At 41.1% G+C, this 16,639-nt stretch overlaps 1 protein-coding gene across 5 annotated transcripts in view; it reads right to left on the bottom strand.

Annotated features, from left to right (window-relative positions):
- The window catches only part of NHSL1 (NHS like 1), a 176,407-nt gene that overhangs the window by 101,803 nt on the left and 57,965 nt on the right, over nucleotides 1–16,639 (bottom strand). The window lies entirely within an intron of this gene.

Below are 16,639 nucleotides of genomic sequence, written 5' to 3'. Positions count from 1 at the left end.
AGAAGGGAATAAGCCTGCAAGATGCAGAGGCAAAGGGAGCATTTTAAAGCAGACAGGAGTTCGTTATACCAGGGCACCCCAATACCCATGGGGTTTGCTGGGATTGGTCACCAAGATAAAAGTTGACAAAAAAACCCCAGCAGTTTCTATCTTGCAGCAAAAAAAAAATAGACTTGAACGTGGGAGATAGCCAGTAAGATCAGCTCGGTGAATCCTCAAGGAGATGATGGTAGCGAGGGATTGGGGAGTGGAGGATGGAGAAAAAGAACACAAAAATATACCCTTTATCTGAAGAGCAAACATTAATGTCTTAACATCCTAACGGCTGCAGATGATGTTATCAAAAGGACAAGGATCATAAGAAAACAAGGATGCAGTGTTCCAGCTCCCAAGCTGCCGCTCAGATTTACACTATTGCAGAACACACCCCAACCCCTTGGCAGATGCTACCGCAGCCCTCTGGATTCTGCTGCACAGCCTCTTCAAAACCATTAAAAACAAAGGCTCTGGCTTTTTCTGAAACTTATGGCTCTCTGACTCATAATAAGAGGATAAGGTTTAACCCACTGACTGGGAGGCAAAAAGCTAAGTACTGTATCAGATTACCCTATGAATCAACCAGGCACACCAGAGTGACCTTTGGCTCCCCCTAACACAGCACAATGGGTTGGCCAACTGTCTTCTGTAAATAATTTAATAGGCCGCTTTTAAACTGACCTCACTCCAACGAGGTAATGCATATGTACATACACAGGTCTCCCACCACTTCCCCAAGTCAGTGGTGCTGTAGCGGGGCTGTGGAGGGAGGGGCTGCACGCTGAGTGTGTGCCAAGTGAGTGTGAGTGAGAGCTAGCACACTCACTTTTCTCACTGTGTCATCAGCTCCTTCTAGTCTGGGGGCTTTATCTTTGTTAACAAGCACCACTCCCCATCCCTGATGAGACAAGAGACCTGGGTAGGGTTGGGAAGTTTCCTTTGTTTTTCTTCCTTTTGCTTACAAGAAGACTTGAGAATGTGGAGTGAGATATCCCTAGAGACCCAATTTCCATTTTGGAGCAGCTGGAGTACAAATAGGCAGGATTGAATATAAAAATTAAAGAATCAAAGACCATGCTTAAAGTCAACTTTTGAGAAAGAGCTAACATTTGGAATTGCCAGTACTGAGAAGTACAGAGAACTGTAAACTACCACAGCTATTACTGGCTAAATTATACAGAGCCAGATGTATAAAAACCCTGGTAGGGACTGCAGAATCAGAGTCATCTCCTCTCCACTGTACTACTTAGAATCAGAAGATCAGAGGAACCAACATGAAGGAAACCCTTTCAGGTTAACCCAAAATGCCAGGGTAAATCCCAGAGGGCTGCCCAGAGTCTAGGCAGCAATTTAATTTCAGGAATTTTCCTGACCTGTCTGTACCTCTGCCTTTTTAACACGGTGCTGAGTCACAACTTGGTGATGCAAGGGCATGACCATGACCGTGACTGACCATAACATTTCCATTGTTACAGTAAACAGAGGAGTGCAATGCTTTGCTCAGTTTGCTACCATTCGATTTCATTGCAGGAAAATATTCATTGCTATACAATTCAACACTGTCACCAATGCAGAATGCTTCTTATTTCTACGTGACAAGCTTAGTATCAGCATATATCCTTATACATGTGTGTCAAAAATAAATTTCCCAAGATCCAGAGAAAACAGCAATTGCCATTTGAAAAACAATATGTATTGAGTAACTGTTGCAAGTTGAGCCATTCTTTAATCCCTAGCCAAATACAAGGTCACAGGGTTGAAAATTTTAGAACCTGAAACACGAGGCTTAAATTTAATTATGTAAAACACTCTACAAAGCCATATAGAAGAAACAGGGTACACTTGTACTAATTTTCCAATCTGTTTTCTCCCTTATTAAGACAAGTACGTAGGCTTCATATTTTCCAGGTTATGTATGTAAGGATTAAGGCATTATTTCTACTTTTTTAATACATATCCATCTCAGTAAAAAACAAAGGAATCACAGAAGAAGAAACACAGGGCTTGAAGTAGAAAGCTAAACCAGTTCCATCCCCTGACCTTATTTATTCATTTTTAGAGGTGAACGAGATGAATAAACATAGTCACACATACCATCAGGATTTTTGCCAGGTATCACAGCCTGGTCTAAGAATTCTCTAGAAGTTGTTAAGTGAACACACGTTCATGGTTCACAGCCACTGTGTTCTCCCAATGCCAGAAAAAAAGAACAGCCAAAAAGAGTTTCACCGAAAAGGTTTTGGGTCAGTGTAAGAAATCAAAAAAGCAGAAAGGCAAAAACCCCAAAACACCACAGACATGCTCCGGTTTTGGTTTTTGGCACAGTCCACATGTTAATTTAATTCCTTTGTTTCCTGGTCTATCATTTCTCATGACTCAAGGAGACAGTGACATGGGTGATTCACAATCACAGCTTGCTGGGATGGCTCATGCTCCAGCAGCTGAGAGGACACCCCTCTCTCAGGCTTCCTGGGTGTTTTCCTTCAGGTGGTAACAACTCATCATCAGCCAGTAATAAAGCCATTTGGATTAAGCACTGGCAAAAGCTCACTGAAAACACCTTCCCTGCAGTCTCATCCTATCCTGGCAAAGCTCTTGCTGCAGCCCTGAGAAAGAATCCCAGAAACTGCCCAAACACCACCAGATCAGCTATGTGTGGTCACCTCCCCAGTGCACTCATCATCTCCAGGCAGATGTGTGAGAATTTCAGTCAGTTTTAAAACCTTATCAACCTGACTTATATCAGAGGTCTTTATTTAAAGCATGCATGTTCTTTTAAAGGTACCCTATGAAATGCTGGCATAGCAAACCCACAAAGTAATCCATATTCCTGCATGATTATTTACAGCAAAGCAGCCATAGAGAGCATTTTGGTGTAAGAGGGTCTCAAACTTCCAATTAAGGTTGTGTCCCTTTTTATGTGCAGGGCACATAAGTGAGAAACTCCTTCCCTCCCAGTGTGAATGGACCTGCGAGGGGAAAAAAATAGTAAAGAAATAAAGGAACAAAAATGAAGTTACTTGCCCAAAATCACAGAAAGGATAAGCAGCAAAGCTAAGAAAAGAAAGTAGGTCTCCTGGCTACCAGCCTTGTGACCTACTTAAGTAGGCCCTGTCTCACACAAAAGCAATGCCTATTAGTTGTTTCTATCACAACCCTTACAGAGCCTTTGAATGCCCTAATTACAAAGAAAAACTTCCTTTCTGTTTTTTACCCAAGCAGCCCATCTGCATTTTCAACTTTATTAGGTCCACAAGGGGAAAAAAAAATCAGACTGCAGACAACTATTTTATCCTATAGAGGATAAACCAGCTTTTGGACAGGTCTGTATGATGCACCTGCCACCAGTCTCTCTTCTTCCTTTCAGTTTCTCTATCCCAGAAGGATTCACTACACCAGGGCAATGTTTTCTGATTCAAGAGCTGCACTTGCTTTGATAGGGAAATTCTGTAAAAACAGGGGTACAGTTTCTATAAAGTGCTAGGCTAACCTGGAGCTGGTTCTCCCCTCAGCAGCAGCTGTATGTAGGGATAATGATGGCTCTAACTGAGAGAGAGAGAGAAATTGAGCAAGGAACACCAGCAATACAAGCTGGTTGTTAGCCAAAAAGATTTTTGTAAGAGGGGCAGAACCAATGCCAGGATTGCCCAGAAAAAAAAAAAAAAAAAAAAGGATACTGTTTTTCTCTAAAATTCTTTGATGCCAAAAAACCAGACAAGTTAACTACACAGAGAGACACCCACCTGCTTCAACTGTGTACAAGCTTTTGGCTCTCTTGATCAGTATAATTCCAGAACTGATGCAAACCTCAAATTTCATAGAAAATGTGCTGGCAAATTTGCAAGGAGTAGGGCAATTACTGATGGCAGGAGCAGTTTCAAGTCCTGAGCTTTGCCAGGTAAGATTGTGACTGATTATCTTAAGGCATTTAAAAGACCTGTAGATGTGACACCTGGGGAACACGGCTCAGTGGTGGACGTGGCAGTGCTGGGCTAGCAGTTGAACTCGGTGATCTTAGAGCTCCTTTCCAAGTGAAATGATCCTATGGTATTCCGAGGGGTGCAGGAGGAAAGGGCTTGAACTGCGCTAAGTTTCAGCCTTGCCTACGCACGGACGAGCTCTTCCTGCAGAGGTTTGATGCTGTCGCACTAGGAAAGGGGACGAGAACATGGCTTTGGTGCCCGAGTTTGGGGAGTCACGGGCAGCCCTCCCGAGCAGCAGCGCAGCCAGGACGGGAGCGGGAGCGGCCGGGAAGCCGGCAGGTGGCAGCAGGGATCCAGCCGGGATCCAGCCGGGATCCAGCCGGGAAACGACCTCAGCAGAGACAGTTACGGTGACACACGGCAGTGACTTATCTTTCCGCAGTTTGCCCGTAGAAAGCTGTTATTATCTCTGTTTGAAACGTAATTAACAATTTTAGTGGTTTTTCATTCGGGCATGACAACTCACTAATTAAGACAGCTCTGCTAACAGCTCCCACTAACTGTAGTCACCGCCTCGGCTCCTACACACGTTCTCCTAGGCTGTGGGGCTCTTGCTTTCATAACAGAGAATGTTTTTTAGAATCCCCTGACCATAGGGTCACCTCCTTTCCACAACTGAGGCTTTGGCCAGGGAAAAACTGGAAAAACACACTGCTCACAAGTGTTAGCCAACACATCCCAAGTGTTGATAGACTGGGAAGATTAACTACCTAAGTATAGAACTTTTGCAGACAGAGTAAGTTTTCTGTCTGAAGATTGTGGGTTTTTTCCCTCCAGGCACTCATCTGTTTGCTGAATCACCAGAAGTTATCAACAGCAGTTCTGATCAACACGGGAAGTCACTTACAGGGTCTGGGAGAGAAACTGGAGAGGTTCTCCAGCAGCACTTAACAGCTCAGCACCCCTCTGCCACCCTGCACTGAGCCTTGCTCCAGCAGCATCCACCCACTCCAAACCACTGGCACAGCTGGCACGAAGGATGCTCTGAACGAAACCACCCCGTGTCTCACAGGGGACTCCCACCTCCCAGGAAAGCTGGGTGCTTGTGTGGTATCCTGTATCCACAGGTACTCACTCCTCTTTGCTCTGGAACACCACAATGAAAATGAGTGTATCAACTCAACTTGCATTGCTTTAATCTAAATTGTAAGATCAGTTTAGTCTCTCCTACTACTTTACTTTTATTTTATGCTGCGCTCATTCTAAGAAGGGGCTTAAAACACTTTTAATACCTGACTGCTCAAAAACATTGCAACACACCAGTTACATTAGAAATTTAGAAATTAGGAGACTTTGCTGAAGCACAAGAAACTTCTACAGAATCATCCAAGTTTTTCGTGGAAATGCTGATGGCTGTATTGAAAGTAACTGGAAGTCAGTTAAAAACAAACTGTATAAAAAAGTTAGTTAACATGTAATTGAAGATCGTCCTGTCAGCAGGGAAGTACCCTAAGACAACTAAATAAATGTCTTTTCCCCACTTCTCTGATTAAGAGGATACCAGGGAAACTGCAGAAGGGATAAGGCTGTTTGCTTTGAGGTGGAAGCCCTCTGCTGGTTAATATAAACTAATTAGCACACTAATCTAAATGTTTTTGTAGATAAGAGAACCACAAAGAAGACGAAAGGAGGCAGCAGCTAAAGAAAAAGCAGGGAAGAACCATCAGCATCTCAGAAATCCTTATTCTTCATTTTCTTCACTTTTTTCCTGTTTGTATTTACATACCCTTTGAATTACAAAATATACAATTTAATAAACCTTACTAAGTATTGACAGTAATAAAATGCTAAAAAAGGAACTTTAGACCCTGTGAGACTCTTAGGCAGACCTGATCATTCTGAAAACACAACTCATATAAACAGGCCATATAAACAGGTTTCGCTGCTTGATATATAAACCACAGGAAAGCATTTCTTCCTATAGATACAAATGCTGTTTGTGCACATCTTTTTGTCTTGAGTCCCATATCTGTAAAAGACATTTCAAAATAACTTCACAGCCAAATCAGCAAAATTATTTACCTTACTGAAACTGTATGTAAGCCTCTTCTAGGAACCAATCTAAGCATGTGTTGTTTTTGTAAACCATGCATAAATACAGAGCTTCAGAAGACAGACAAAGGGCTCATATTTGCATGTGTGTGCACAGGTATAGGACTGCAGTTTTCTCAGTTTTTTTTTCAGTTTATTGCTGTGTTTACACGCCAGCTAAACCTGGCACATGGTAAGTACAGAGACGTGTGTTGCAACTCTGGACAAAATTTGTAAATGAGACTCAGCCCCACCACGCCTGGAAGAATGCTGCAATCTCCTCTCTTCCTGACAACAGGCCCTAGGTTAAAAGAAACTCATTTCTAGGCGGAGAATGAGCACAAGGAATGTTGCTGACACACAGAGGGTGAGGAGCAAAACACTGAATTTGTGTCTTACTGTCCTACATAGTCATATTTATTTCCAGTTAAAATTGCTCTGTTAAAATCTTGATGAAAATGCAAAAGAAAATTCTAAAATAATGAACATATGGCCTATTTATGTGCTCTCTCTGTATGAAGTGCCTGTGCATGTGCTCACTCCATATGTACACATCCACATATTCAGCAGGAGCACCATAACCAACAAGAATTTTTTTCTCCCTCCCTGCAATTTTCCCTTCTGCCATATACAGGTCTGAGATAAACTTTGATTTTTATTGTTTTTTTCAATCTGAAACACTTAAATATTTTCCCCTACCAACAGAAGTTTCTAGGTGGAAAAAACCTAAGAATATAGAAGAATAGTGTGCAGGGTCGATCCTGCAGAGCTGTGCTCCCCCCCTAAATTAAATATTTGAGACACAGGAAGTGTTCACATTCATCAGCTGCAAAAATAAGGTGAGAACCAGAGGTAAAATTGCAAAAACAAGGTGAGAAAAAGAGGTAAAATTAAAATCCAAGTTATCCTCAGCAGAAGAGAAGGGATAAATAAGGACATTCATGCTAGCAGCAGGAATAATCTGATGCTACCTCTCAACCACTGGCATGTGAAATAATCAGCCTCAACAAAACAGTTGCTTAGTCACAGTTAAAAACCCAAGAGTATCAATTCTTAAATCACGGCACAGAGAAACTAAATCAAGGCTTTGCAGTCTTCCGTAATTTGCACCACATCATCTTGTTTATGTATCTAAAGAAAGCTCATCCTCTGGCACTCACTGGAATACAGGGTGGGAGGGGTAGAAAGTGAAAGAGAAGTCACATACTATTGAAATTACAGGTGTAAAAAACGTTTGTTCATCAGATACTAATCTGTTGAGAGCCCAGTGGATGTCTCCCACAATAGCAACACCCCAAACCCAGTTCTCCCAAGAAGGAGAGTTTAGAAAGTAGACTCACTGCCTTCTCACAGCCAATGCCAACCACCAATCACTATTTCAGGTGGTTTCATCAGGGCCAAAAAGATTCACACCTTGATAATAATTGTTAAATGAAATCATCCAGACATTTCACTATTAACCAGTGGACTAAATTACAGCCTTAGTCTTCACCTAGTGCTTTTGCCTGCCCACAAGACAATCTGTTTGGATTACTCTGCCAGCCTAAAAGCAACTCTAAGGTACTCATCACCCAGTTCTTCAATGCCTTCATTTTCAGCTGCTTGGAAACCAAGTATCACTCCTGCTGTATGCTTCAGCTGGACTTTTCCTATGGCCAATGCTAAAATATTGCTCTCATCTATGCCATTGTGGTGTTTTTTTGTTTTTTGTTTCCTTTTGGCACAACTGGAAGCCCACATGCTAAATCCAGTACATCATGAGGTCTTTCACCTTATCCTTGGCAGAAACAAGGAACATGGCTAGAGCTGGATACCTAAGCTTCCACACTTACACAAAAAGAAGTGGAACATTAGATCTGCAGGGGAATATGCTCAGATGCCAGGGCAGCACAGCACCACAGCAATAATATGTCTTTACATCTTTAAGAAGGTGATTGGTGAGAAAAAGAAGGACCCAAAATGGAAGCCAACCCTTTTCTTACTGTATTTTCTGTGTAAGTAAAGGCCACTAGACATAACAGGATATGTCAAATTAATTTAAACTAAAAACCTCCCCCAAAAGAATATATTCAACTCTGTACAGTAAAAGATAGATTTTTATTGTAATGAAATCAAAATGAAGATTTAACTGCCGTGTTTTTAAAGAAATTCTGCCTGTAAAGTCAAGCCACCTTCCCCAACAAGAACAGTATATCACTAAATGCAAATGGCAAACAAATTACACTGAGAAGTAAGAGATACTTATTATTTCACTTGCAGTAGACATTCCTTATTTACAGGCATCTGGCAAATTGCCTGTAGTAGAAAGAGATGCCGTGTAGATATTCCTAAAGAAATAAGAATACAGACACATGGGATTAGATACAAAATAAATTTATGCAGAAATACATATTATCTAATCATGTGCTCTACCCATTACATACCACATTCTTGTTGTGCAACCAAGTTTATTCACCCAGGGGAATCCACCAAAAATGAGAGTGCTTCATAGGTATTTATTCATCAAATAAAAATAACAATGGTTTCTAGATGGGAGCTACAACCTTCTTTTGATTCACATGCCTCCCAAGTTACAGCTGTTCTAAATTCATCAAGTTGACAAGATTATCAAGATTGCTTAGACAGCCAATATTTCTCTGGAGTACTTTTTCCCCCCACACAGTGAAGTGGAAAATATGCTGGCTCTCCTAGCCAGCTTTGGCATAGAGATAATGCCATGCTCTGTGGTTAACTGCTAGCTCTTCTTCCTCCAAGGCACTGTGAGTCATCTCTGCTTTCCACACTGGTATCTTCCAAACAATTCTGGGTAAAACTCTGCTAGTTCATTCTCACCAAAGACATTGTATGAGAGCACAATTACACAGAAGGGATCACATATTAAACAAGTTTTTTTTAAAAAGCATTCCATTTAAAAATGTGCAAGGCAAATATTGCAGTAACTATTAATCAAGTCTAAAAATAAATTAAAACTAGCTTCATGAAAGATGCCTGGTTATTTGCTGGCATTTAAGGCTTTCCCTTCAAGCACAAGCACAGTCACAGCAGGATTTGCTACTCTCATCCAATGGCACCTTTTCCCAAGCTTAGACAAACAGATGTGAGGAGACGCTTTCAATCCCTACTTGCAGACAGTATTGTTTTTTCATTATGACAAAGCGTTGCTGAGCTTGGCAGTAGAAACCACCCACTTTCAGGAACTCCCAGTGTAGTTAATATTCCTCTGGTTAACAAAAGATGCCTTGGTCTGAGGCTGTTTCCACAGGCTGTTGTTACAGAGCTGCACCCAACTGACCTTAATTTCTGAAGGGCTGCTCTGGTTACAGGATCCTGAGTCATTTTGCTTAGTTTAGGGCCAGTAAATGCAACAGATTGACAGCTCTGAACATCACTCAGGAAGGGAATGAATAAATAAATAATATCACATACTGGCTAAAATATTTGGTACCTGTCAGCATTCTTCAGCAATGCTTAAAAGACATCTTAATATCCAGTTTGATTGCCAGCTTAGTATCCTATGAGGTTTGTCTTGATAGATAAAAGAAAAAGTGTGCCACTTTTTAGACACTTAATAAAGAAACTAAATAACAATGCAGCTCCTTTATGGCTCCCAAATTCTGGGTGCTCTAGGGGTCACTGTGAGCATCTCAAAAAACCCCCCTTACAACATTCACCAGGAGAGGTCTTGCAGACCACCCTCCTGCAGGTAGGGTGGTCAATGGGATCTGCCCTGAGGTGAGGGCATTACAAAGCACCTTTCCTCTTGCTCTCAAGTAAAACCAGGAGAGCAAGCTCCTGTCCTTCCCAGCCCTCTGGGGGCACCTCAGCTGGGCTTATCCTGTGCAAGCACAGCTGCTCCAGGCACTGCCCCCAACACTGTGACAGCAACCCCCTGAAATGCTGGGATTTCTGAATCTAAATCACTGCAGCCAGCCAGCTCATAGCCCCAAACCAGCTGTGTCAGCACAACCCAGGACACTGGAACCTGAAGGAGAAGGGTGGACATGGGCACTGAAAGAGCAGGAACTCCTCCTACAGCAGGGTGCAGCAGGTTAAGCTGCTGTAGCACCAAGGCTACAACTGTCCAGGAGTTCTGCAAACTCTCCAGTTCTCTGGTGAACAAATTCAGGGTACTGATAAGGAAAGGAAGGTCCAAGCATAGTATTTCCCTGGATATCTATTCAGCTTGTACTTCAGAGTTAAAAAAAAAACAAACAAAAAACAAAAAAAACAAACCTAAAAACCACTTTAATTTTGAAACAGAACTATTCTTTTGCGGGAAAATCTCTTCGGAGTGGTGTTTCTTGGGTGTGGGTTGGTTGGGGTTTTTTTTAAAGTGCTTTATTTCCACTGTGTGTGGGAAAATGATAGCTGAAGTCTTTGGCAGTTTTCAGCACAGGAAAAAATAAAAAAAAATCTCCATAGGAGTGAGGTCAGGGTTGAGCAAAGAGAGCACTCAAAACATTCATGTGAATTATACCACCAAAATAGACTCAAAAGACTTCATAAAAACGTGTGGAGAATTTATTGAGATGGCAGAAAAGGAATATGGTATCAGGGACCTCCAGAATGTCATTACTGGGTGCAGACTTTCTTTTTTTTTTTTTTAGGTTTGGCAATCAGTTTTGCTATGTTGGAAGTTCCCTCCTATACTAAGAATTATATCCAAAAGCATCTCAGCAACCAGCCAAGACAGAGATCAAGAGAGGGAAACATTATTATGTTCTCCCCAGTTCAGAGAAGGATGAAGCCAAGGTAAATAATTTGAGAGCTGCCTTCTGAAGTAAACTTTTCTTTTGGTTTGTGAGTTATTTCTACATTGTCAGCCAACTATAAACATCACAATTTGTTCACCCGTTGAAATTAAGTGGAAGAGTATTTCCACCTTAATTCCAGAGAAACTTAAAAATTTTCTAACTCCAGGCTTCCTTGACAATGCTGTTGCCTGCTACTTGGCTTTCAACACTTTTGATTTTTCATGGAACCTTTCAGCTTCAGACCATATTGCAGAAAGCCAATACAAGATAGGGCAAAAATACATTTCTGTGCTAGAGTGGTAAGCACAGAGAGAAAAAAATCAAGACAAGACAGTCACATGAGTGAGGGCAGGACAGGCATCCCTGGTATTCCAGCCCTGATGGAAGAGAGATGTCCCTGTCTTGCAGCTGAGGTGCACACACAAGCTCACTCCTCAACTGAAGCACAGAACATGCACACGCCCCTTCTCGGAAAAACAGCTCAAGATGCATTTTAAAATACCCTCCCTGCCCTCAGCAGCAGCTCCACTGGGCAGACACTCATCCTTTAGGCACTACCAGCTGGTTTGAGGCTTAGAGAGGGCTGCTGCCTTTGCATGTCTTCACCAGAGGTTCATCTGCAGTTGTCCTACAGGTTCTGCCTGTAAAACTGGGTGTGCTGTCTCCTTGCAGAGAGGCTGGCCTCCTCCTACCTTCCCTCCCCATCCCACAGCTTCTCCATAATGACTGCTTTCTTCTCCACTCATGGACACTGTTAGTCAGAGCCACAAACCGACACATGGGAAAATATCTTTCACTTCATCAAACATTCTCTCCAATATCCCTCCCTCTCCTTACGCAGCTTCCCAGGATAGTGCAAGTGGGAAACCAAGCCAAGGAAGGCAAGATAGCACAGAGCAAGCACAGAGCTGTTCTGCATGCAGGGTGTGGGGGGAAGCAGCATCCATGTGCACCATTCCCCCAGTGCCTTTCACAGTGCTGCCAAATTCTGCAAAATCCAGGGTGAATCATATTTGCACTGTTTCTTCCCACATCCCAGATCTTGGGAGTCACGTGTCTGGGCAAGAGTCATGTCTTTCATCTTCAAAGAAAAGTGAAAATTCCAATATTTAATTTGGGGATGCAGAAATTCACACAACCTAAACATCATAAAAGTTCAAATCCCCAGAGGTGTTAAAAATGCTTTTTGTTTCCATATTTAACAATTTTTTTGGAAGGTGAGCTCAAGATCCTGAGTGCTTTGCTTAAACCCACTTCTTTCTACAGGTGGGAAAATCTTAGCCAGATTCTCTGCAATGGAAGGAGTTAGACTGCAGGAATGCAGCTAGAGCAGGATAAGGGATGCTTTTCTGGGGAGGGTGCTGAATGCTTGCATACAGTAATTTTAACTCATGGTTAATGAGTTAATGATGGTAATGCCCCATCAGGGTGGAAGCAAGAAAAAATACAGGTTTTCATTATTGGATAATTGGATGCACACCCTTAGTAGTGAAAGTAGTTTGTTAAGTAGTTAACTCATCTCCAAGCAGTGAGAACAAGCACACTAACAAAAATTCTGCAAGATCCCAAGGGTTAGAAGAGAAGCAAGAACTGAAGCAGCAGCTGTATGAAAGTAAGAAATCTTTCCATATGGCTGTAAAGGCTTTAACCAGTACAAACCAATACCATACACTCTTCCCAAAAACTCACAGCTAGAAATTAGCACAATAGCTAAAATTATTTTGCTCAGCAATTAGTGAAACTTAAAATCTTACCCTACAGTGCTTATTTTACTCAGAGAGTTTACTGAAAATCTGATACCAATTTTTTAGAAATTTCACCATTGAGTACACTCAGATTTTATTCAGACTCAAAAAAACCCCACCCAAACATTAAAAAGGTCTCATTCTGAAAGGAGCAATTCTACAGTTGTTTTTTTTTTAAGCACAAAGTAGCAAAATCTGAGATGAGCAGAGTGGGACTGTCACTAGCAAACCCACCTCCCTGCCTTTCTTTACCAGCTCTGTGTAAAATCTCTTTCTCAATCACACTAAACTGGGTGTGTATAAAGGTAAGCAGGCAGCTCTGGCTGGATGCCTCCACCTAGCTATCAATTACTGTCACAAGATTTGTATTTCGTCTATTTTCTGCCTCTCCCATTTCATTTTTCCTGCATCAGCAGAGAATTTAGGACAAAAGCACAAGACTATAAATTCAATCACTGACACCCACTCAAGCCAATTCACTAATAAATGAGTTTACCAATTTTTATAAATTCAACATTTAACACTTCATATATAAAGATGAAACATACCTGCAAATTTAGTTAAGTGCCCAATCTTTGCTTACTATACACAATATCTTCTTTTGTTCTTTCTTGGACAAAATTAAGCCAATGTATTGGGGGGTGAGAAGGAAGCAGCATTAATGACTGACAGGGTAAAAAATTAATCAGGGTAAACTGAAAAGATTTTAATTTACGTTTATTAAACTAATCCATTAATTGATTAATTGAAAACAAGAGGTGTAGCCCAGATAACTTTTCTGTTGTGATCAAATGAATGGACAGCTGGCAAGAGGTAAGTAGTGCAGAAGCATCAGTTACTCAAAACAAATCATAACTCCTTTAAACCAAAATAATGCTTTGGAAACAGAACTCAACAAAGTTTAGAACATTTACCCAAAAATCCCATACTTATGCCATGCAAAGGAAAGGGATAATAAGAGTGTTGGACAACATAGGAGTCTGCTAATAAAGGTTTGGAAGAAAAAAAGACAATCAGCAGAACAAGAGCTGGTGTTTCCATCAGAAGGATGAAGATGATTCCCTACTCATAGGAAAAATGACACAATTTGGAGACAGAAGAGAGAACTATTTCCCTCACCTATGTAAATCATCTGACCTAAAGCTTCATTGCCTTCAAAGATTCTACAAGTGTGGAGCATTTGAATGTGGGTTGGTTTTGTTTCATTTTAATTTTCTTTTTCTGTTTTGGGTAGAAGGTTTTTTGTTTGTTTTGTTGTTGATGAGGAGTTTTTGAGAAGTCAGTACAGCTTTCATATGACATAAAATGAAAAATTTCTTCTTGCACATTATTGATCTCTTCACTGCTCTAAAACACAAATCATGGCTAAAGAAACACCAGCTATGCTCTACTGTCAATCTGATGGTCCACAGCTGAAGCAGTCTGCTACCATCTCCACTGTATCTATATGACTGCTTAATTTCCTCCTCTCAATTTATGGCATTTCTGAATCATCAACACAAAAGACCAAAATAGGGTCCTGGTCTTGGGAACTGGGAAGTTCTCAGGAAACGTGGGGGTAACATTAAGGAACAGGAACTTTGGCAAACAAGAGAAAAGACATACAAGGAAAAATAAACTCCATTTAGTAGGATTATATAGTCAAACTGAAAAATTAGTTTTTGATCTGATGTATAGCTTGCTGGCCCTTTGTTAAAGCAGACACACATATGTTGAATGTCTATTTAAAAGCAGAATACTTCACTAAAATATACTGAAGCTTAAAAAAAAAAAATTTGTAACAGAGACCATAAAAGGGAGAAACCTATGGAATGTGTTATGTTCATCTAGCAAAGCTGTTCCCTAGCAATCAGCAGTTTCAGGCAGCCTATATCAATCCTGCTCTTAGACACAATAGAGTCTAGTCTGAAATACTAGCATAAACTAAGACAAACCATTAGAAAATTCTCCAGAGATTTCTTTTACTTCTTTTTCTTTTTTTAAATTTTTTTTCAGATACCAGTGGCACGAAATCCTGATGGCAAGAAACATCATGAGTTCAAAGCTCTGACTTTTTAGCAAGAGGATGGAATCAAAACACCTCCCTACCCTTTGCACTTTAAATAAAGGGAAAAAAGAAAGAAATTAAATAAAAGGAAAACATTGAAAGAGGTCTTCATCATAGTGAAAAAATGTCTGGAAACAATTAACAACTGAAAATGGAAGAGGAAGAGTAATAAAATTCAAAAAAAAACCCCAAAAAAACCTTAAAGCTCTAAGTAGTAAAGTATTTCATTCTTATGATTAAAATATCTTAAAAATTGCAGGTATATAACTTAAAGTCCAGTACATGCTTCCACAGAATTAAATGCAGCTGAAAATAAACCCCTCCTCTTTAGTTACCGGATTGTGAGGCTGTAAACCAGCACAGCAAGTCAAAGAGAAACATCTGCACACTGTCCATACATGCAGCCTGTGCTTTTGAGAAGAATGATGTCATTTCAGCCTGGTTTCTATTATATTCCATTTGCTAATTCTCAGCAGTGTGGCCCTACCTCTGCCTCCCAGAAACAGCCCAGTGCTGCTCTGCCAGCACTCAGGACACATTTGCAGTGGAACACTTGCAGTGCCCCGTGGTCCAAGGGCTCCCTGAGCTAAGGAAGATGCCTCACAGTTTAATTTCCCTGCCACAGCCACCAGCAAACCCTTGCCTATAAATGAACCTGAAGTGATACAGATTTTGTCAGCATTCCTCTTGTGGCAGCAGTGCAGCCAGCAGATTGCTCCCCAAAAACAGCTAGCCTCCAGCTAAATGTCCAAGTCCATACAAAGCAACACAAACACAATGCTAAAATCAAGTTTTCCTGGAAATAAAATCCACTCTCCAGCAGAGAGCCATTTCAGCCAAAGCTGAAATTCCCACATATCTACTCTCCCGAAGGCTGACATGTCTTGAACCCACTTGATGGAGCAAGGAAGGAAGAACATATGCAAGAGAAAATATTGGAAGCCAAACACATCATCACTTTTCCAAGCCAACTGCACTCTGTCCATCAGCCTTCATCCTTCAACCTCTCCTACTCAGAAACTTCACTTGCACAGCCTCCTCACCAGTGGTTCAAAAATTCTCCCATTTTACCACCTGCCAGTTGTTTCTTGAAACCAGCCATTCCCTCCATCCTCCCACCACTGTTCCCTGTCACCTGTTACTCCTCCTGAAGATCATCACTCATGTTATCAACACATTTTCTACAGAGACCATAAGCAGAGAATTACTGCTGCAACCTGCAGAAGCACTAGAAAGCATGGCTAGGCTAAGACAGCACTGTGCTGTATGTTTCTTCCCCTTTGGGGGAAGCTAATGTAAATAAAATGAACAGATTTCTGGTACTAGGGCCTGGAATATTCCTAGAAACTGTCAACCAGACTGGCTGCTTTTTTTAAAAAATATATCATGCTAAAGAGAAAGACAGTGCTGTTGAGCAGAGCATATAGTTTTATAAACTTGGCAATTCATTTCTTGTTTTTACTGATTTGAGAAAAACTAGCACGTTTTAATGAGGGCTTTGTAAATGTGGACCCTCGGTAGTTCTGTGGAAGGATACAAAGTACATGTGTTTCTCAGACCAGTTCCAGGAGATGGTGGAAAAAAGCCATACCCCTTGATGCAAATGAAGTCACTCCTGTGTCTCTTCCAAAAATTACAATAGCACCATCTACAAAACTCATCAGTAACTGGAGAATCTTGGACTTCATGATTTAAACCTGGATTTGATGCAACGTGAACGCTTTTTAAAAAACAACTTTTCACATAAAGACATTAATATAACCTCAATCATATGTTTTGGGGTTTTTTTTACACATACCAACACTTTCTTGTAATACTCTTGGACTGTGTAATACTGGCCTTACACACTGCATGTAAAAATAACCTGTCCTCTTACCAAATAATGGGCTTGAGGAACTCCAGGGGTTTTAAATCTGGACAGACTGTAATAGAAACACAGGATCTCTTGTGAACTCTGAATGGGAAGCAGGTACCTCCCCTAGAGCTGTGGAGGCCAACCTTCCCACGGGATGGTCCATTTGGCTGCCTCTCCAGCCAGTCACT

Source organism: Erithacus rubecula (assembly GCF_903797595.1).
Source record: "Erithacus rubecula genome assembly, chromosome: 2".
Classification (NCBI taxonomy): Eukaryota; Metazoa; Chordata; class Aves; order Passeriformes; family Muscicapidae; genus Erithacus; species Erithacus rubecula.
This window is presented reverse-complemented; position numbering and strand designations above follow the sequence as displayed.